Genomic DNA, 24,121 nt, shown 5'->3' on the forward strand with positions numbered 1-24,121 from the left:
TGCCTTTATTCAATACTCCATCTCTTCCAAGTATCCTTTAAGAGAGATTACAAAAACCTATCCAGAGTGATCCTTAGGCTCATGGCAGAAAGAGCCAAAACTCATGGGTTATCTTACAACTTTGAGTAAGAAGGAGTTTCTCCTGCAACTGGAACTGTTTTCTGTTTTTATGCTGACTATTGAATTCTATTTCTCCCTTAACAGCAGAGAAAATATTAACCTATCTGGAGGAAGCAAGTGAAAGGGTAATGATCAAGTTTCCTGCTATTTCATTCCAGAAGAATTTCTTCCTTCAGAATTTTCAGAATGGATTCGAGAAAAAGCATCAGCTTCCTATACATAAATGTTGGACTAAACTATCCTGAGCTACAGTTAGTCTTTGGAGTTTTCTGTAATAACATAAAGGTAAGGTCTACTGTAGTCATCAAAGGTTGAAAGAACTTTGAATGAGACACTGTCTGCCTCAGGACAGAGCTATCTGAGCAATCCCGTATTGCAACATGTTAGCAATAGCTCAAAAAGAGAGGGAGATGTCCACCATCAATATTCTCCCAGGATAATTGACTTTATTACTCCAAAAAAGGTACTTGGAAAAAACCAGTCATATTGCAACAACTATTCAGTAATAATAAATACTAAACATGAGTTATTTCCACTATTCATTACCCCTATTTTATTATTTACTCCTTAGTGGAAGGATTCACATTTGAAATTCAAAAGGAAGACAAGCAGAATTCAGCAAATAAAATGATGCACAAGCTAGTATACTGAAAACTGATTAGAGATTTCCTCCTTCAGTAAAAAATTCACTTTGACTGTAATTTATTCATGAAAAGACTCAGCAGCCAACTTTGGTCATCTCTGTTTATATTTTTCTTGTGACATGTTTCTTCTATTTAATTATCTGCTCATTCAACAAACATACCTAAAGACGCCTGGGAGATATTATCTGTTCAAAACCTTGCATCTTGACAAAGTGGGATATTTCATCCTTTTTCTCTGAAAATAAAAGAAATCATCTATAAATGAAAGATTATTAACATTAAGCTCCATCTATCTACATTGCAGAAATTCTGTCGAGTTTTGTATTTTTTTTCACAGGCCCTACTAGTTATGGTTTTTTTCTTTCATGTATTCGTCTCTTTTAACCAGTCCCTCTTATCGTAACCCAAGATGATACATCCAAGAAAAGATGGGGTTCTGTGCTATTATCAGACGAATAACTAACAGATAAAGGATTTTAACTGAAGGATTCATTATGGTCTTTTTTTCTGCTAGCCTGGCATCCATTCATGAAAGCAACCTTAAGGAGGAAAATCAGGAAGAGTGGCATGAAAGGAGTTGAGGATACATCTTTTTTCAGTTTGGTAGAATGATAACACAGGAAAGTCCTATAATGTGGACAGGTAGGCTAAATATGTGAGTACATCTTCAGGACACGGTCCCATAACCTGAAGTTTAGGGACTATTCTTCAGGAACAGCTTCTTCTATACCTGTTCTATACCACACAAGAGAAATGCACAACTTCCAGTTAAGAAACTCTTTTGCCATGCAAAGGAACAGTGCAGAGGAGCAGATCTAGAGGTTTGGTTTATTTACAGGCATTACAGGGGTCCTAATCTTTTCTGCCCAGATTGAGTATTATGTTTTTTCTGCATCTCTGTGCACAGTTCAAAAACAATAATGTTGGGGGTTTTTTTTCCATTTCTACTTCTAAGTTTCATATGTTTATTTATGAAGCTTACTTTACTAAATTTACCTCTGTGAGTTACCTAGTGATTATGGTCTCTGGCTTGGAAGCTGGTGCCATACAGCTTCTCTGGTAACCAGTGCCTAGTCCAATGCAAAATAAAGTAAGAAAACTTCCCTCTCCTTGGGATGTAATGTTCCCTGGAATTTCACTGTTGTTGTGTTTTCCATTTGAACCTTCAGAGCTTGATGGCTCTGGTTTAAGTTGCCATAAAAAACTGAAATCTTATTCACCTTTCTTTCCTCATTGCTTTTGAAAGGACTCCATCTGTTACCATTTCAGAGGTAAAAAATTCATTTTAATGGCTTTACAGAGCAGACAATATGGATCTGAAGAGTACTAAAATATAAAGGGTGCCACTTTTTTCTGTGCTTCTTGTTCTGTTGTCCAGTTAATTTGTAATTTTTGGGAGATTTGAAGAAAAAAGATGGACAAAAATGCCAAAACTTATTGTGGAGAAATAACGCAGACCAAAATAGATGTGTATGTGAAGAAACAGCATTTTTAGACAGCTGAGAATAACATCATGTACTTCACTGTTTGGCCAGGCAAAAATAAAAAAGATAAATCTTCTATCCTTCTACCTGTACAAATATCAGACTAATAACAACTTTTTCAGACAGAAATTTGATATCTTACTGTGTTAATTTATGGAATACAAGACTCCAAAATACCATGGATGATGGTTATTAGGATGCATTTTTGCATGAGAATTGTTTTGATGCCACTGAAACTGTTTCTTTGAAAATGCAGTGCATATATATAATATATATATTTGTACACACACATATATGTACACACATACATAATTCTTGATAAAATGTTCTGTGTCCATTAGTAAGAACATAATAAAAAAACTAGAGTTGTGTCAGATGTTTAATAATCATTTATATAAGTACCAGAAAAAAAACCACACAATATAAAATTTTCCAAGTTTGAGTAATATTTCAACTATTAAAACTAAAATACAGAATATTTTAAAATACAATAATGGTAGCAATAATAATAATACAATAATACTACTGTTTTCACAACTGAAACTGGTTTTCTGCCTAATGAAAATGTAAGCTGATGACTTTAATTAATATCTCCCTGTTGCTGCTTAAGAATTTACATGTACCATGGATTAATCTGAGAAATAGTAATAATTCACAAACAAACTGTAAACACTTAAAATTTTGAAGTAAATCAGACAAAAAGGTTAATTTATTTTCTTTTCCTGACAGAGCTTCTTTAACATCTCTTAGTGCTTGATATAGGAAGAGTGCACAGATACTCTTGTAGAATTCTAGAGAAGTATTACAATGTCTCAGACATGCATTCTGCCTGAAACGGAGGAGAGTAATTTCTTGATATGGATCTTATTTCTCTTTGATTTTTAACTACTATGCATTCTACATACAGCAGCACCACTTGCTGTCCAGAACATTAAATAGCGTTAGAAAAGGTGGGTATTTTTTCACCTGTTTTTCACCCTCTTAGTTTATATTCAAATATTATGAGAAATCCTATCCAAAGGAAAACTGAAACATATCTATTTGATGTTTTTTTGAAAAACACATTTTTATAGTATTCTACTTGCAATGTGAAGAGCTTAAAAAGAAAAAAAAAAAAAACAGGCTTTAGTTTTCAGTTAAGTATATATTTTCAAACAGGTGTTAGTAAACGTATGTGTAATTTTTTTTTTAAAAAGTCATATTGAAGGGTAATAATATGGAGCAAAATGTCTAACCTTGAAGCTCTTAGCCTTAAATAGAGGTTTATCTCCACAAAAACAACTCCACTGCTAACATTTTTTTACAAGAAAATTACCCTTTTATCCAGAATGTCATACATTTGCCAATTTACTATTTTTTCCAATATTGAGTCAAAGACTTTATAAAAGTTTAAGTGCAGCTGTAAAGGATATAATAAAAAAAGTTGTTGAAAATTTAACATATCTCACTCTGCATTTCAGTCCAGCAATTAAATGCATTTTTTTTGTTTCTTTTTATTTTTTTTTGCTTTGATATGAAAATAAAAACCTGGAAACTTACGAGTATAGACCATTTCTGGGGGAGGTTTTAAAGTGTGTTTTATTTTATGGGTCTGATAAAACAGAAAGTCCTTAAGTAATTTTTAACTCTGGCTGTATTCTCATTATGGCAGAATATAGGATTAGATTTGTAGGTAAACACCTTCTTTGTAGGTAAGCACCATTATTTTTGCATTTTCCAAGAAAGGGCAGCAAAGCTCATAAACGGTCTAGATTACAAATCTTATGAAGAGCAGCCAAGGGAGGTGGGGTCCAAAGGGGTCATCACGTATTGGAACAGGCTACCAAGGATATGGTTGAGTCATCATTCCTAGAAGTCTTCAAAGGATGTGGTACTTTGTGACACAACTTATTGGAGGACTTGACAGTGTTGTGTTAACAGGAGTGAAGATCCTAGAAGTATTTTTAAACCAAAATGATTCTATCACTCTATGACTTTTAAAGACAGCCAAACTGAATACTATGTTTCACAGTCATTAATGTTATGTTGTTTTCTTTTTTTGTCAACTCTATCACCTTTCCCCCTTTTAAAACTTTTTTAGTATTATCTTGTGAAATAGTGACACAAATCGCACAAATCTGATATCTCACAGCTGTATTTACTATTCTGCTTCTGCTATTTACACAATTACCAGTACAAACAGTACGTTTTTGTTACTACTTTGCTCTAAGAGATTAAGTTCAAGCTACTACTTTGCTCTAAGAGATTAAGTTCAGGCAGCGGTGTTTTTTCCATCATTCCACTGGTAAGGTTTGTTTGTTTTCCTTCCAGTGCATTTTGTTCAGTAATGTTTTATATTTATTACCAAGTAATTGATAAAAATGTTGAACCGAACTGTGTCCAGTACAAAACTTTGTGGAACGTGACAGAGAACAGAATAACAGCTCCCCTATCTGTCAGGCAGCTGATGATCTACTTGTGTGATTCCTTTAATGATAATTTCAACTCTGTTTACCAAATCTATAATCTTATGATGGCTGACAGTGAAATCAGATTTGCTTTGCAAGATTTATATTCCAATAAGTCATGTTGACTACTAATATTTATGTTCTCACTATTCAATTCATTATGGTTTAGATGTTTTATCTGTCTCCAATATTGTCTGCAACTTATTCAAAGACTTTTCCACAAAATTCCCAGCGCTCTTGTGTGAATCTGTTCCTAATTTGCTGGTGTGAATTTGTAAATAAGCTGTGCTTTTACACTCAAAGTATGCTCAATAAAGAGATTTGGTGAAAGAGTAGCAAAAGATCAATTTTTGTAAAAGAAAATTAGCAGAGGAATGTGCTGCTGACTCCTCATTCCAGAGTTTTCTTCTCTTATTAGCTGCTAGCTGCTCTGTAGCTCACAGTAGAAAAATATTGGCGGACTACTGTAATGCAAAGACCAATTAGATATTTTGATCATTTAGGGCATTTCAAGAAACAGACATTTTCAACTGTCTACAAATGGCTGCTGTTCTAAATGCTATTTTCCTCAGGGATCTTGCTGGGGAAGATATGGATCACAATCAATATTTCTTAGAAAATTCTCCATTTATTAAGCTGCTATTAGAAATAAAATCCAGACATTATTCTAAATCATAATCACTAAACTAATTGAATCAGCTGAAAAAAATATACTAATGAAATTCCCCTGGATATACAATTTAAATACACTGCCAGAACCAGCTGTAACATTGCCAAGTCTTTCCTTAGATCTATATAGACTTTCACAGGCACAAGCCACTCTAATGCAGTGCTGTTCTAAGCAATACCACCACAAGCAAAAAAACCAAGGAAAACAGAGGGCTTTTTCATCAAGATCAAAAGGTCTGGTTTTTTTGGATAGAGCACACAAGGAACATCTCATCAGCAGGAAGTCATGCACCCTAAACAGCCAAAAGATGAAAGCAAGGTTATGGTACATAATGTTACTCTATCAGGAAAATAAACTATAGCCAGATATATGAGCCCATTCCAAACTTATGTTGAAAAATAAAAAGCAAGATATGAACCCTCAGAACAACAACCTTGCCTAAGTTTTGTGGAGGCTGGAGTAAGTAACTGAAGCAAAGGACTGCTTAATAACACCTGTTGACTTTTGCAGAGTACTTAAAATTCTGTCAAAAAAATAAAAACTTTATTGTTGTAAGTCAAGAAGAATCCAAGACAACCCTCTTTAATGCGCATAAGTGTTCCTGGACAGGCAACATACCTTCATGATCTTGACTATGTAGGTGTGAAAATATGTACGGGAATGAACAAAATCCATGTGAGAATGAGTGTGATAACAGAAATTAACTCCCCTAAACAATAAATAAATAAATCTCAGCTTTCTCTGCTCTAAAATATCAGACTGAATTTTGGTACTTTAATTTCTTATACTGTTCATATTAATTTGAAGCTGCTATGAAAAGTTGATTATTTGAATTTATTATTTGTATTAACGTATTCACATTATTTATTATTTTTATTAATTTGAAGTTGATATGAAAAACATTGATTCAAAACCAGGATGGGGTAACCTGAAACTATCATGATTTTATTGTCTTACTTACCATGCACTGGCCATATGGATACTAAGGAGAGTATACAAGTGAATAAGATGGCTGTTACACAGAGACACACTTTAAAAGAATGAGAGGATCAAGAGCAAGTACCAAATTTCTCCCCTGCTGCTGAAGAGGAGACCACCTGAATGGCTACTTCCAAGTCTGTAAGTATATTAAACATCTCGTTGTGTGTCAGTCTATTTTGTTATGTCTTACTGTGTTTCTGTAAAATCTATGCTCATTATTAAATTTTATTTTTGTCCCAGCCTACATTTTATATTATTATTTGGATCCTGTAAACAACACTTGTTTTAAAAGTCTGTACACAATCTACTTTTATACAGGTTACCAACTTTTGCCTTCTTTTCAGAATACCTTTCTCAAGTGCTTAATTATCTTCCCCAGGTAGTAGTCAAACACTGAAGTGTCTTTATTAATGCCCTATAGTAAGTCTATGTGTGAATCATACCTGTCAGGCACTATGTAGAACATTTTATTGTTTGAATATTCTCATGGTATATTGTGCTTCACATGGGCGATGTAAGAACATGCATATCTTGGTGTGATGCAACTAGGCTGAACTTCATTTCAGTTATCTCAACACTCCATAACTCAGTTGCAAACAGTAAATTTTACGCAACTACTCAGCCTTTTCCAAAATGTATCTGACATTAACTTTATCACACAATAAGATCCAACCTGAGGAGTTCAGACTTTCTTGCTTTAACTTTTCTTTTGTTAAAAACTAATGCACAACTTTGAGACTGAACTTTTACCCTCACTGTACCATTTGATTTATGGAAGGATAGGAAGGAAAAAGTACTGTACTTCCAATTATAGCACTTAGTTGTTCATTGTTGCAATTAGAGATTAAATGTGATGTAGGTAGTATTTAACATCTGGCTGTCATTTCTTATCTTTATGCCTTGTGAAATAAATTAGTGAAGGCTTTAGGACATTTCTGCAAATAGCTACATTATTCAAGCAATATTGATGAGAAAATTTTGTCAGTAAGCCAAAAGAATGGACCGAGGTCACAGAATAAACCCACAAACAGAATGACAAAAAAGCTGTTTCTGACAGACGATCTTTGCACCTCTAGTCGGAAGATAAAACTCCTGCATGTCAAATGACCTTCTAGTTGATCCAAAATTTTCACATCAAACGAGGATCAAACTCATTTAATTTGCATATTTATATATTGCATGTAGGGGTTTGCCTTTAACTTTTCGTCTTCATCTTGTAAACCTTTACTTGTATAAAATTACTTTTTTAAAATATGGGAACAAGGACATTAGTAACTGAAATTTACAAACTTAGGCTTTGTATATGTTGCAGAAGAGAAAATGAATTACTGCTCAGTGAACAATTTTGAGCTACATCGAAATACATGCAAATTGCCAAGTTACTGCCAGATGGACCAAATCCCAAGACTGTAATGTTATGGTTACAATGTGTGCCTGTGTGTGTACTTAGAGGCCTGCACAGGCTTGTCAGTTACAACACAGGTATCAGAAGTGCTTACATGGTCTAACACAACTAGGCTCTGTGCTTGTATTCTTCCATATGGGCATAGATGAAAGCTGATGCTAGGTGTGAAAAATGAGCCTAAAAATGAGTTAGCAAAATATTTTCATTCCTGCTGTATACTGGAGGCATTTCAGAATGCATACATAAATTTTCAGGTCCTTAGTTTTATTTTGCACTTTTGCTTAGGTAGATGAACAGTCTATAAGTAGCAGTTTTAAATTTCTGTGCTGTTTATTTACTAACATGCTGCTTTTCAAATGTTAATTTAAATAATAAAGGTTGAGATAGCTGGAATATATTAAGACATTGGAGAAAAAGTTAAAAGATATTGTCAAGGTTATATACCAACCTCACTAAGCAACCTTTTATCTGTATTAAAAAAGAAAACCCATGCAAGGTTAATGCTGAAAACTTAATTAGGTGTCCACATGAAGGAAGTTCACATTAAATACAGCTTAACTTGGTATTGTAAACCAGTATTCCTAGATACTGCTGAACTTTGTGCCTCCTCAGCTCTGGCCTCTCTAATTCACAAATTGCCTTCTATTCATGTGCCTCAAAAAAAAGGCTATAAAAATTTGAGATTTTCAACATCGTGAGGTTGACAACACCATTTCAGAAAAATCCTCCAGACGGTGCAATGTCCAGTACTCCATCTATTCATGCCAAAATAAGATCACAATTATGTCAAAACCGATTTTGTCTATTTCTTGCACAACATAAAGAAAGCATTGGGGTGTGTCTATTTACTTTCAAGGATCTTCTGCTTCTGGCCTGAAGGATATCTATCAAGGCTGAAGAATTTAGGTGGTGGTATTTTTAAATAATTTTTGAGAACCATAGTACTTTAAAATGTTATCATTCTATCCTATATCCTGTTGCAACAAATTTTAATCATTAAATAAGAAGAATGAGATGTTATTATTTAATATTATAGTATTATCTTTCTGGTATCTGATCACCCTGAAAAATTGTTTATTTTAGTGCACGTTACCCTGTCATTAGGATTATGTGTTCACTGACTTGCCTAGCAAGAGTGCAAAGATAAAGTCAGAGGAAGTAGGTCATTTAAATTTTAATTACAGAAATGTTTTATAGGGTTATTAAACATCTCTATTTATAGATTTTGGCCTTTTGCGTGTGTGTTTAAATCCTTTCTTCATGATAAATGAGGTTTAATCTATCACACAGAACCACAAAAGAGAATATCACATATCCACTCAGGGGTTCAGTAGCTCTTTGATTGTACATATTCACTTTGTTGATGTATGGGCCATAGATGAAGAGAAGTAGCAGCAGCCAGGGCTCCTGAACCCAGTTGTATCTGAAGGTGCACAGGCCAATGAGAGCATGGCAACTGATCATATTAGATCAAATGTATTTATCTTCTGCTTGACAATGTGAAAATCCATTTATGTTGAATGTTTATCTAGAATTTTTATATAGCTTTATGCATACAAATTCATTTGTATACAAAATAAATGAACCATGTCTATAGTCTTGAATATAATAGATGAATAGAAATGTAATCAGTTCATCTTGAAATGACCTCTTGTGTGTAATCACAAAATCATTAAAAAGCTCCCAGGTGAAAATCTGAAATTCAGAAACTTTTTTTTTTTACCTGAAATGGACAGATATTAAAATTGACTGACTTCTTTCCAAATGCCCATGCACACATTAAAATTTAGCTGTTACATTAATAAATTATTCTGAATAATGCTTTTGCTTTAAAATAATACTGCTCTATTTTAGGCATTTGAGATTTTTATTTCTAGTTGCAATAGTCTGTTCAATGAAAAATCAAAGAGTTTACCATGGGGGAGCAAAATATCCTGCAGTAATCTCTAAGAAAGAGGCACTTAAATCCCTTTTAAAGGGCATGGAAGTCAATAGACTCTTTAAAAAGCCAGTGAACTTTGGAAAAGAGCATACAAATAAAATTTTGCTCAGCCTAGTCACTACAACCCTTCCAAATTATTCTCCTTGATATTCTACCATCTCATGTGTGATCACATTTAAATTTTCTATTGTGTCTGTAGCATAGAAAATAGGTTATAACAGAAAAGGTGTTGGGCCACAGTGTTTCATGAGAGTCTGAAAGATCTTTCTGTATTCTGAATGGTGTTAGCTACCTGCATCCTGAATCAGACTTACTGTATTGTGCAAAGTCTCGGGTGTAGAAAATGTGCAGATTTTTATATAATTATTTGAGGTTTTTGATAAATTTTTTACATAAATCTGGAATCCTTATAGTTCTCCAATTATGCTACACAGAAATAATATTTTGCAGAAAACTACTGTTCTCATATTCCTTGTCTATAGAAAAAGCGCCTGACTTTTGGCATGGAAGTTAATTTACTATACTGAAAATCTATGGAAATCTACACAAATCTATCAAATTTACAAAGCCTTAAAAAAACAAAATTTCCTTTGTTTAATGAATGCTTATTTAAACTCATTCATACATTTGATAAAGTTTATTTACCTTTGTGGGTTTCACTGTTTGTCTAAACACAATATTTTTTGATCTGGTCTTAAAAATCTGGAATCCAGTAGACAAATGAAAAAAAAAAAGAATATTCCTACCATGTTCCAATAGCAGCCATCATTCTTTTATGAGCATATGAGGAAGAAGAGGCTATTGACTTGAATAACAAGTCAATAACCTGACAAGATGCAGGTCAGAAAGCAAAGAAATGAATACAAAAGTGGGCAGAGTACTCGACATGAAAATATACAATATTTTATATAAATTGTAAAAATTATTTAAATGATATGAATTATTCTGAAATGCTGAAAACAGCTAGACAAAGAACATGAAGCTGAATAAAGGCAAGCTGATAAGTTTCATGCAGAAAGAAGATAGACACTGAGAAGATACTCAGAAAGACTAAAAACACTGAAAATTAAGGAAGAAAAAATCAAAAGTGAATTGAAAGAGAATAATGTTAGAGATTATGATGATGATGATGATGCATAAAAAAATATATTTCAGCATGACAGCCTAACTGGCAATAACTGAGAAGAAGTTTAAAAAAGAACTGGAAAATCTAAGGAAAGATGAGATTAAAGAGGAATGTAAATATTAGACTAAGATTTTAAGGTAGCAAAAAAATAAAAAATACATTGGAGGTAAGGTCAGGTAGATACCAGAAGGGAAATAATGGATTTGAATGGGAAGAGAACTTAGAAAAAGGGAATGACATCAGATATTAGTCAGTTACAGAACACTAGTACAGGAGGGGCAAAGAGCCAACAACTGAGGTGAAAAAATGTGTAAGAAAAGGAATGCAAAGCTATTTGTATAAAGATTATGAGGCAACAAGTTTTAAAAGTGTAGATACTGATTTTTCATCCATGTAGACTGGAAGGAATAGAAGAAATCATCTATGGAGCTAAAAGGCATATGGAATTTTCCATCAACGGTATCATGTGATGACATAACATGTCTGGTTGAGTCCAGCACTGAATGTAAATAATTGGTAGATATTGTCTAGTGTATTATATATGGTAGGTATAAAATTATTGGGTTTTTTCTGAAAGGAAGATATTTCTACCAGTGTCAAGATGTGCTACACTGAATAGTTTAGAGATTGAAGTGAATACACTGATAAGGTGATTGACATAATTTGCTTAAAATATTGGTGTCTATGGCATCTGAGGTGCCATGAGGTCTGCAAGAAATACACAGTGGGGCAACAGACAGGAGATAGGACCTATGTGAGGCTTGCTCTGACTCTGAAACAGCAGCTGAAGATTAATCAAAGTACTCTGGAATGTGTTACATGGAACCTATCAAAAATCTTACTTTGATAAGTACCATATCTCAGCTTGAATACCTAGTTTTACTAAGGCAAAAAGTGAGTGTTCAAATAAAGGTAATTAAATGAATTAATGATTTGAGCACAGAACCCATTACATATTGTTTTATCATTTTATAGAATAAGAACTAATTCTGTGAAACAACTAAAGGTACTAGTTCTGGGCACTGCAAGAAAAAGGTATTTAGCAAAGGGCCAAGGGCTAGTGTTTTGTTTTGTTTTGTTTTGTTTTGTTTTGTTTTGTTTTGTTTTGTTTTGTTTTGTTTTGTTTAGTTTTTCTTCAGTGGCAATCAGTAAGTATTGAGAAAGTACATGGAACAGCCAGAAAGAAAATGGAAGTTGAACAGCTGCTGATTTGTGAATACTAACAATTCCAAGCACTGCAGGGAGCAGATCTCATGTAAATGTGACCATGCAAGTAAGAGAGATGTGAAATAAAGAGACATGAGTGCCCACTGCACAGACAAGTTTGTTTCTGACATCTCATATTTTTGAGTTTACTTTTTTTTTATTTTGTTAAAGATAATGGGGTTTCATTTTGTACTGGATTATTTTATAGTGTTACTTATAGGTAGGGCTCCCTTTCACCACTACAATAAGAAAACCAGCAGAAATATTTTGTCAAGAAAAGATGGAATGGGGAACAGTATTGTGTAAAATTCACCTTATCTAGCTGGTTGCTTCTGCGACAAAGAAATACACTGTGCTCTTATGCTATCCAAGAACATAGATGTCACTTCAATATATTGAGCTGGGGTTAGTCCTTTCTTACCACATCAAAGGAAGGAACCCATTTATTTAGTTTTATTGTGAATAGATAAAATGTATTTCCAGGACTTAAGAACTATAGAGAAAAACAAAACAACAAAGTCAACAAAAAAACAACAACAAAACCCACCAAGAATATAGAGGTTTCAAGAGGGAGCCTTCTGCCAACAAGAAGAGAGGAACAAGGAACAATGAGCCCCTACTTGATCTAGGCAGACACTACAAGTCTGTCAGGAAGAAGATGTGCATGGACTGCTAAAATACACAGATTCAAGAGAGGGAGCTGCTGTAGTTTTATTCCACCAAATGTGCTGCCATAACAATGCTTGATTAAATTAACAAGTTAGAATTCAGTCAAAGGTTTCCTTCTTCTCTGAAAAAAAATGCATTTTTCTGAAATTAAATGTTTCAAAACTTATGCTTTTTTTTTTAGTTCTTCAAAAAGCTTTTGTCAGGAGCTAACTGGCAACCACTTTTGTAATTGTGGGAAAGTTAAGGGAAGTATGTGAAGAACGTGTCTACAGTTCTTGAGTAATAAAAGTGCTAAGTGCACACAGTCTTACAGCATTCTTTTTTCAGGGTCAGGAGTTCACAAGCACCAAAAAGACAAGTAAATATGAAAGAGGGTTCATTTAAATTCAGATTTTCTCATCCTGTTTATCCAAAGCTTGACTTTGAATTTATATCCAGATGCGAAAGATCTTAGCAGTTTCCTGCTTCTTGTTGGCATCATGATTAAATGCAACTCATTTTGAAAAAAGAAGGTTTAAAATGAGTGTAGCAGGCCAAGTTTCTCTCAAGCAAGGACACAGCTCACTTGGTAAGTTGGTTAAAACAAATACTATTTGGTCTAATACAGGGGGGAAAAACCCCTCTATCTTCAGTCATAGACTCAAGTGTGCTTAGAACTTGGAGGAAATCATCTCGTAAGGAGTGCCTCTGAACAGAAGTTTGTGGTCTGGGATGGATAATGCCACTCACATAAACAGAAAAGAGACTTCTGAGGAAAAATTAAGGTTACTTACTGCTGACTTTGTCCTAGTCTCCCATCAATAGAACATCTAAGCCTTATCTCATTTCAAGACATTAAGGAGAATTGTGGGCACTCAGGGATCAGGTTGTAGGCAAAAAACCAGCAGAAAAAATGATAGTGAGAACTGAGATCCGAGTCAAGATGATGCCTTTTCTTTTATATACCTTTTATATAACTTTTATGTATCCTCAGTATTCTTAGCATGCATACTTATAATTCCTTAAGTCTGATGACTTAGCATAATCCTAGTATTTTGCCAGGCCAGGAGACCAAATATCCTAAAGGCCTCCTAGTAGGAGTCTGGAAAGTCCTACACTATCTTGAGAAACCAAGGTCCTCCCTAGAATATATCCTGTAAAATAGAGATTTGGCCCATGCAGGGGGAAATTCCTCAGATGGGGGAATATCATGCCATTTATCCAGGGCTCCCATTGAGGCATCCTTGTTAGATGTGCTAATTAGTAAGGTCTATAAATTGTATATGCAATTTGTCTTGTGTGTGCATTGCAGTGCATCCCACCTTGGCAAAGTGGTGGCCCAATAAGGATCCCTATTAAAATACTGAGGTAAAAACTCCTAATCCCTTAACCATGTCTGGCTCTCAATTTTTTTAGACCAGGAAAATGCATCAAGGTAACCACAAAAAATTTAACTTATATAAGTATAAGTAAAGTATGATAACTTAAGTCCATCCACTCCTAGTACAGGTATTAATGGAAGGTTTTGCTAACAAATACAGAGTAAGAGATGAGCTCTTTCCCTGGAGAAATGTTCTGGCAAGGAGCTGAATCTTAAGGTCCTAAGAGGTCAGCCGCTTATAAAAATTTCTTAACATCTGAAAAAATAAGACAGTATAATTCTTCAAACTCTTTGTTTCAATTATGTTTACAAGGCTATACCACTTCTGTAATATTTTTTTCAGTTACATCACTGAACAATTTCTAGAATTCTATTGCTACTACTTTCAGAGAGTAATTTTAAAATCAATTCTCAGCTAATACTTTGATTTTATTGATGCAAGGATTTGGCCTTGTTTTCTTCTCAGCTCATGTCTTGGGGTCAACTCAGGTTCTTACTTTATATCACTTTTCTATTGAGAATGAATATTTTAAAGCTATAAATTTAATTAAAGACTGCACTTCTAAAATAGTATCATTGTGAATTAAAAACTTCTGATTTTTTTTTATTTTATGGTGATTATTTCAGTAATTCTAAATGTTGACCTCCATTTTTACAAGAATTGCTATGGACACAAAAATCAGCTCTCTTAAAACCACTCAAAAGAAAGAAGCAAAAATTAATCTTTCTTCTGAATCCCATCTTTGCATGAATACACCAGAGATGGGTCTCCACAGCCATGAAAAATTGCCTTGGTTGCACAATTTCAGCTGACTTGAACGGTAAAACTTATCTATTGCTTTCTTCTCTCCAGCAACTTTAATTTGCAAAAGGGTTGACCTTGCCTGTAGTTTGGTTACAGCCCATTGCATTTGTGACACAGCCTCTGTTCAGGATTTGCATAGGCTAATTGCATCCCCAGATTTCCACCCTCCCAGGTATCCTCTCTCTGAAATTTTCTAAAACCAAGCTTTTCCTCTAGTCCTGGATTTCTGTAATTTAGTAGCTACTTAAAAATGTGCCTGATTCCAAAATTAACATAATGTTTACATAACGATTTAACCCATGTACCTGACAGCACTTGTACCATATCAGTTTTTCTGTTTTTTTGTATACTTCAGCCTCAAGCTCCTCAAAGGAAGTTTCTGTTAGTAGCAAGGAAGGTTTGAGGAGCTATTGAAACTAAGGGAATTATCAAATCCCAATCTTTCTTTTTCATCTGGTTATTTTCTCAGGGTTGTTTTAGTGTTGGTTTAATCATCTGTTTCATTTGTTCTAGTATGCCAGGTGGCTGAGTTTGTAAGAAATGCACTTTTTTTTCTTGCTGTTGAACTCTTCACATCTTTGAATATTCTCAGAACAGCTGTCAGATTCAATCTTCACTGGGACTATCTAGAGAGAAAAAAGACTTTTCCACCATGTCTACAGTTGTGGCTTGCTCAACAAGCAAGCCTCTTTCATTACAAAAGAAATGTTATCACCTTACTTCAGAGTACTGAGGGAGGGAACCTAGTGTTACATATAGAAATTATTCCTTTAGCGATTTCTATCAGTGGACCCACAAAATAATTTTGAAAGCATTCTGTCATTCTTCCTATCTATGAGAATCTGAGGGGACTTTTTCTTTAAATTTCATAGTTTGCTTGGAGGAAATTCAAGCATACCTTTGCACATTTACTTTTCAAGCCAGAAGCCCAAGACAGAAAGCTTTTGGAAAATCTTGTCCTAGATTCCTTCCACTGAAGGTCTCACCAGTGTAATATCACATTTCCTTCTTAAATTCAGTTGATACATATGTATGAACCTTACCTCCTTCAAATAGCAAAGTAACCCAAACATTACTTTACCTTACCTAAGATCATTTTACCAGATCTTTTTACTCTCAACTATTACCTACAAGGAAATGTTTAAATTATTTCATCTTTTCCCCAGACATTAAATTAATTGCTTCATTTTGTTGTGGTTCTTTCATGAGAGTTGCTAACCATATATATCTGCTTCAATGGATTTTTAATTTCTGTTTAAAGTTTATACAATTCCTTGTTTTACCAGATGATCTAGTATCTATTTTGAGTACAGACCCAGAACCTTTTAACTTTTTCACCGTTAAATGTTTCTTCTATTTAGTAATGTCACAAATACACTGCAGCAAAACAACAGATGTATAGAATTGACTCACCAGAAGTGTACCCATGAGCATCCTTGTTAATAAGAATTGTAAAAGTGAACTGCATTTCCAAGTACAATCTGAAAAGAAAGCAAGCGTTCAATTGTAATGAAAATATTCAAGTGCAGGTAATAGAAAGCAATTCTATGGTGAGCATGGACCAGTTGAATATCACATTTCAAGTGCTTCCAGGTGTTTGGGTGATTGTCAGATCCTGTATGCCTTTTCATGAAGGCAATAGGTGTAACCACTATAAAATATTAGTTTTCAGGCCCATCTGTGTGTGAAAGTAATGATTGAAAGTACCAGTTCACTCTTCTCCATCTTTTATTTCATAGCAAAACCTGCCTGGCTCTGTGGGTGTTATGCTACATGGTGTTATTTGGACTGTTCAGAAATGCAAAATGTTTGATGATCATTAGAAAGCGTTCCTCCCTGTGGTAGTGCATTGCTGCCTTTCCTTCTTGGGATGCTCTGTCATCTCAGAAATGCTCATTAGGCCTCAGCCTTGATCAACAAGACTAAGCTTCTAGCTTGATCTACCCAGACTAAGCTTCTCTTGAGTTTGTCAGAAACACTGTCTGCTCCTAAGAATTTAGGCTATCTAATCAGCTCCTGTTTTTTAATGAACAGATTTGGAAACTTATTTTTCTTCCCTGAATAACAGTCCAAGTGGAATAATTTGCTATTGAACTTAAAAAGAAAATTACAAACCCAAATTACATCCAAAATGAAAAATTATTGTGAGTAAAGCCAACTTTAATGACCTATTTAACAAGTCTATAATGTGATCCTGAGTGAAATCCTTTGAGTTCTCCTGGATGGCTTCAGGATGCAACCAGTGATCTCCCTCTGAGTGGGACATCTCTCAGAGCCAGAAAACTCAAGTTTGCTATACTTGGAGGATCACTGCTGAATAGCAACAGAGAGCCTGGGCTGATACCCCCACTCCTAGAGGTTCAACCCTTCACCCATTGAGAAGATGCAAAGGCATCCAAAAGGAGTACTTCACTGAATTCAGGGGAAATTTTTCACAGGTATAATTTTTCCATACCCATTTAAGTCTGTGTGCATGTGAGTGTGGATAAGCTACAGCAAATGGACTACAAATGCTGCTCTCTTAGATTCTTACCTATATTAGAGTTGTAAGTTATCCTTATCAGTGAGTTACTGTTGTGATATAGTAAATGCTTTCAGATTTTTGTTAACTTTTTAAAAGTAGGTTATTGATTAATTATTGTTAAAAGCTTTAGGCCTAATTTGTTTGTCAAAGCCACAGTGAACCTTATGCCTCAATGGGAGTGTCTCCCTTATTTCTTTATATCCTTACCCTTTTCTATCCTTACCCTTCTCCTGGTCACCATTCACCCCAGCCTCCATATAATAATTTTTGTGTTGATTTTAGTTTTAGATTGATTTATTTAAGATTTTAGGGTTTTTTTAACCTGTATGTTTTAACCATCTAGTAAGTAGTAGAATGGACAGTGTCAAACAATTTTGTTATATGTTCATTTTAGTACTAAACCTGCTTTTGCTGCTGCCTTTGTTGGGGAGTCTTTAAGTGACCTAAACCAGTAATTAAAAGTATTTGTGTGGCTCTCCTTCCCATACCATTTAAACTGCTGTTTCTGTTATCAGTACAGAGGCTCCTCTGAGACAATGACATTGGGAATTAATTCTTGACCATACCATTTAGCATCCAAAAATAAAGTACTGGTGATTGAATGAGAATTGTTTCACCACGCTTTCATAGTGACACAATTCTGATTCTACCACAATTATATTATTTTTTATATTCGACTACTTGTACACTTCTGTTTTACAGGATTGTAAAACAGGATTGTTCTCGCTACATTTCGAGCTGTAGAATCATAGAATCGTTCAGGTTGGGAAAGACCTTTAAGATTGTCAAGTCCTACTTTTGACCGAACACCATCATGCAAATTAACCATAGCACTAAGGGTCCAGTCTTTTCTTGAATACCTTCTGGGATGGTGACTTCACCACTTCCTTGGGCAGCTCATTCCAATGCCTGACCATTCTTTCAGTGAAGAAATTCTTCCTGATGTCCAACCTGAACCTACTCTGGCACAGGCTAAGGTTATGTTCTTTTGTCCTGCCACTGCTTGGCTGGGAGAAGAGGCTGACCCCCACCCCCACTGCAGGTAACTTCTCTACTGCAGTCCCTCTCCATCTGCTGGAACAGCCCACTTTCACAAGCACACACAAAAGTACACCCCACACATGCACCTATACCCTGCACACTGTGGATCCATCTGGTGCTGCCCCCCCGCCCCACAGCCAGAGCCCCACCACCAGGCAGGTGCTCAGCCCTCCCACTCCTCAGGGAGTCTTTGTGTAGGAAAAACATTCAAAAAGGAGCTTAATGACGAGACAGGAGATGCTGTGTTGTCTGCTGCAAACACTGCTGGCACATGGACTGACAGGCCCCTGCTCACACCCCAACAGTCCCTTTCATCCTCTTTTTCTCTGCTGCTCTGTTTCACTTGCTCTCCAAATCGTCTTGATGTCTCCCTTTCTTGCCTTCCGTTCATTACCCTGAATATCCACAATGACACAGGGTGTCCCCCTTTCTTACAAACACCACTGGTCTTTTGTACACAGCAGCATCATGACACCACTTGCTTCTTTCTGGCATCTCACTTTTTGCACCAGCACATTTCACACTCATGTCTCTGCCTTTCAAACTCCTCTCCTTAGTGCCTCTCTGTAATCATCCTCCATGAACACTGAACACATGCTAAGTAACTGGAGCTAGTGACATTTCTTCTGTCAGAATTTTATACAGTGTGGTTTTGGAGCTGTTGTACAATCTCAGCAGCAGTGGCAAAAGTTTTAAGTGGTTGTGAGAGAGAAAATTCAACACTGACTTTGCAGAGATGTACGTGTGATGGATTGGTATAGTTCTCTAGGAGACCACTAGCACTTAGGGAATGTGAGCTTGTGTGGAGAATTACAGAGCTTATTTCATTGATGCCATCACTGTGCACAATTATTCACTAGAGCTCCCTTATTCTCTGCAGTAATACTTGTGTCTAGTTCAGATTATTTGAGCAACTGTTAGGATTAAAGACCTAAGAGAGTAGTAAACTTCCTTTCTCATGTTGATAGTACTTCTGCAGCAAGGGCTCTTAATTTCTGATTCTTAAGGGGAAGAGAACCATAAATTTTATTATGCCAGTGACTCTTCAGTGTGGAAAAGGAAGTTAAGTACTTAATCAGGAGTAGTTCTTCCTTTTCCGTTTTGTGAGTAGATAAGCTAATATAAGCTAATAATATAAGCTAATATAAGCTAATATACACAGAATTTCCAAGGGGCCCAGAAAAATCCTTACTTAAAATTCCACATAATGTGATCAATGGCTGATATTTGGGCATTACCTATTTTTGTCAATATCTTTACAATGGGCTTTTAAAGGCCTTAATGTAAAACAGCAGGGTAAGAGCTCAGCAAATGCTGATGATCTGTAAAGTGAAGCAAATTAATCAGAGCATCAGTATCAACAATAACATGAAAACTGGGACAAGGTTTTTAACAAGTACCACTTGTACAGCTATCAGATCATTTTTCTTCATAGGCTCTGCACTTCAGTTTGAACATCTTAAATCTGGATACCAGTTATAAATGCAACTGGAGGCTTAACAATTCTGTTAAAGAGGAATGAAGCTGATGAATAGGACTCATCCTCTAAGTACTGCAATCAGACAAATTATTCTATGATGAGGAAATGTCTTTTAAGATTAAAGGAATGAGGAAAAGGAAGGATATTAAGACTACAGATGTGATGTGTCTTTGTCTATCAGCTAGGAAATGCTGGTGTCATCTGACGAGAGTGCCTAGATTGTAAATAGCACCTTAACAAGCTATGAGTGCTACAAGCATCATGTAAAGATCACATTAGAACAGTGATTGGTTGTGAATGCTAAAGTAGGTTGAAATGTGCTGAGTATCTCTAAAATAGCAGCATCTGCAGCAGAATGCAGTGCCTCTTGCTGTTGAGTTTGCTCTATTGCAAATACTGGGTGAGTAACTGTGGGGAAGAAGTATCCCACATAATAATTTACCTCAGTCCTAACATGTTGTACCGGAGATGGCAAATCAGATGACACCCCTCTGGGTGAACTTTTGGCATTGGTACATTTTTGGAGTGAGGAGGGCTTGTTTCTGTGAAGTAGCCTCATGTACCCTGCTATGCTCTGCAGAGTGGTATAATATTTTGTAACTTTAACATATGTTAGACAAATCACGTTAAAAAAACTGAAAAAGTATCAATTTCTTCATTTGTTGAAAATACAATAGCTTTGGGAGTAAGTTTCAAATATGTAGTTCTTATCCCATAGTTCAGCAGTTTCTAGTTACTATGAGTTTGCAAGAATTGGTGATGCAGTTTGTGATTCAAAGAAATGCAGTCAATTAACATGCATTCCTTTGCAAGGTCTGCACTTTCCAAAGGCTTTGTGCTCTACTGCTGTGCTTCCAGCACATGGCAAATATATTTCCCTGTATTTCAATGGCTTAAAGCCTGGGTTGCTGCAGTTGTTGGCAGTGATATGACAATCAACCAAGGGACAAATGCTATCATTGCAAGTTCTTAAAAAATAAAAGAGAAATCTGTAACAATTGAATTGTATATTCTGGGAAGATACAACAGAGAATGTTGGAGGAGAGCACAGGGAAATTTATGTTCAATGATACAAAAAATCTCCTGCCAAACCTCAGCTGTGTTGTACTGCAGATGTAGAAGTCTATCTCAGGAATTATGTGAGAGTAAAACTTATTTCACTACATAGCATAAGAAAAGAAACTCAAATCTCAGAAAGCAGCAAAACAAGAAAAGCAGATCATTAATAGCTGAAGCACGGTACAAGAGGAAACTGCCTAAAACTTGTAATCCAATACCAAATTAATTTGCTCATGTAATGCAACTGCTAAATAACTTCTGAACCCTCTTAGTAAATATAACAAATGTGTATTAAAACACAACTCTCAATCCTCAAATTCACTTAAAGGAACCAGTAAATCAGAAGAAGAAAGAAATTTTCTGGGAAAGACAATGTTGTAAGGAATTTGCCTTAGATCAAAACACACGTCTAACTCATTATTTTCTATGTTTATTGGAATTCACTTTGCCTTTAATTTTTATTTTTTTAAATTAAAAAAAGTCTATTATACAGATTTCTTTTTAATAGAACTGAACAAATGATGAATTATAGGTCTCTATTAAAAGCACTGCAGATTAATTCTCACAAGGATAAGTTCCAAGTTCAAAACAGCTACATCACAAAGCAGACAAAAGCTAGCAAGATGCAACGTCACCTTGGGAAGCAATCAAAAATGTTATTCTTTAGCACCCTTTTTTCTCATAATAACCAATTCATAGACTCATAAATTATAACTATACATGAGACATGTACATGATGGACAAGCTGGGACACAGATTTGCAGAAAAGTGCATGGGGTCCCTTGCATACATGAGACTCCATCAGTAAGCTTTGTCAGGGAAGGTGACCAACAGTATCTCAGGATACATTAAATGAAATGCAGCATTCCTCATCCAGCAAGTCTAGATATTGCCTGCAGCACTGGGCACCCGACACAGCAAGGACACTCAGGCAAACGAGTCCAGGGGAGCCCCATGGTGAACAGGAATAGAATTACTGCTGAGCAACACTTGCACAGCTGCAAGGACTTTTCTGAATTTCTCCCCACACCACTGAGTAAGAGGGCTGGGGTTTTACCCAAGGAGCTGGGAGGGGACACAGCTGGGACAGTTGACTCCAACTAACCAGAGGGCTATCCCACCATACAGCAACATGATCAGCAGATAGAGCTGGGGGAAGAAGCAGGAAGTGGGTATGTTCAGAGCAGTGCTGTTTGTCCTTCCAACCTCCTGTTACACTTTATGGAGCCCAGATTTACTGGAGATGGCTGAACACCACCTGACAATGAGAAGTGGTGAATTAATTCCTTGGTTTTGTTTTGCTTATGTGCATGGCTTTTTCTTCACTTATCAAGCGGTCTTTATCTCAATCCAAGAGTTTTCTAGTTTTTTACCTTTTTTGTTCTCTCTCCCACTGGGAGAGGAAGTGAGCAAACAGCTGTGTGGGGCTGAATTGCCCAATGAATGCAGGGTATGATCTGCTGTATAAAGAATTCAGAATTCTGTTGCTTACCCTAATTTCCCTAATTAGTCTTTATGAGCTCTTTCCCATTAACTAGCTTTTCTTTAATAATTCAGGTTAAAATTATCTATTTTTATTTCATATAAATTAGTACTTTATAAAAGAGTGCATGTGAGAAATAAGAAATTATTTTGCCTACTCAGAATGTGACTGGTCTCAGTCACATTCAAGACCTGAAACTTGCTAAGAATTCATATCCAATGCTACATGTAAAAGACTTTTTCGTTATAAGGTTGATTCTTCTTTTCCTGGGGCTTTACAGTTTCTCTACAGTTTAAACTCTTACTTTAAAGAGGCAGAAACACCAAAACATACAGGTAACATTAGCCAGGAAAAAGACAAAGGGTAACCTGATCCTTTTCCAGAACTACATGTGTAGGAAAAAAAAAAAAGGACAGTGGAGATATTTATTTTAATAGTTAAACATGTAATGCACTAGAATTTACTGTCAGACAAAGTCTGATTACATTTTAAATTTATAGGGATTTTTTTCATGGTCACAGTAAGTAACCACAAGAATTAAATACAAAATATTATGGCACTTTTACTGGATTTTTTTTCCTTCAAATGAAGATGTTTTTATTTTATTTTTTAAAATATAAAATAAAAGTCTAGTTTAAGTAGGATTTAATTATGGAAGCCTAACATTTTGTGTTATGATGAAAGTGTTACAACAAGGGAAGCAATCTGTTTGTAATTAAATTTTATTCTTCAACTGTAGTTACTCCTTATAGCAACTGTATATGTCATTAATGATGTCCCAGAAGTCTATGAACCATTGTCTTTTAAGCACAAAATAAACTGCACTTTCACAAATACTTGTCATAGTCGATGAAAAGTGCCTTACCATGTACCCTTCTTCAAATTCCTTCAGGCAGGTCTGGCAAGACAGCTGTGTTTTTTGCAGTCAGGGGAAAAATCCCTGTTAAGTTAATAAAGTAAAGTAGTTGCTTTCTTCCCTATGTTATCTATGAATTTCAGATTTCAATAGTGTACTTATAAGGGGTATCAAGCAGTCCTTGTCTCCTTATGCTGAACGAAGAGCTTCACTAAAGCAGCAGTTTCTCTCTTTCAATTGCCATAAAAGATAAGTTGCATAAAGAAAGGCTACCTGAGGAGAATGTTTTGAACAGTTGTCAGTTCAGTCAAACTGGTCAGAGAAATCCATTTCCTGAACCATGAATTGCTACATGCCCTAAAAAAATTCTTGTCCCCACAGCCTTTTCAATTCTTCTCTGGGAAGAACTACCTGTCCACAGCCTTCTCATTTTCTGAGGCCAACACTGCAAATGTCTTCTGATCTTGTCAAAAACATAAGACTTCTGGTTTAAACATTTCAAACACAAATTTTTGACCCAGTAGTTTTTGTCATTTTTGTACCCAGGTCTGATAGAATCAGTCTATTCTGGTTTTCTGGTTTTTGTTTTTAAATAGAAAGCACTGGAGAAATAGACCAAGTAGGCTGATAAGTGGGTGATTTGTTTTTAATAACATGTGTTCTTTGTTTTTTATATCTTAGTCAGTTTTTCCTCTCACTCCCTCTTCTAATTGTCCTGCTTCTTTTTTCTTCTGCCACGCCCTTCAAAGAAACAGCCGATAACTCTAAAATAGAAAAGAGCTTTCAGTTGGAATTGAGTTTGCTCTTTATTTTAATTAT

The 24,121-nt window shown here is 35.4% G+C and overlaps 1 long non-coding RNA gene across 1 annotated transcript in view; it reads right to left on the minus strand.

Annotated features, from left to right (window-relative positions):
- Positions 1 to 925: 925 nt before the first annotated feature.
- Positions 926 to 24,121, minus strand: part of LOC135295258 (uncharacterized) — a 29,744-nt gene continuing 6,548 nt past the window's right edge. The window contains exons 2-3 of the long non-coding RNA XR_010357296.1: positions 16,273 to 16,340; positions 926 to 999 (exon numbers count right to left, since the gene is read on the minus strand). This is a non-coding gene — a long non-coding RNA (uncharacterized LOC135295258). The remainder of the gene's footprint in view (positions 1,000 to 16,272; positions 16,341 to 24,121) is intronic.

Source organism: Passer domesticus, chromosome 2 (assembly GCF_036417665.1).
Source record: "Passer domesticus isolate bPasDom1 chromosome 2, bPasDom1.hap1, whole genome shotgun sequence".
NCBI lineage: Eukaryota > Metazoa > Chordata > Aves > Passeriformes > Passeridae > Passer > Passer domesticus.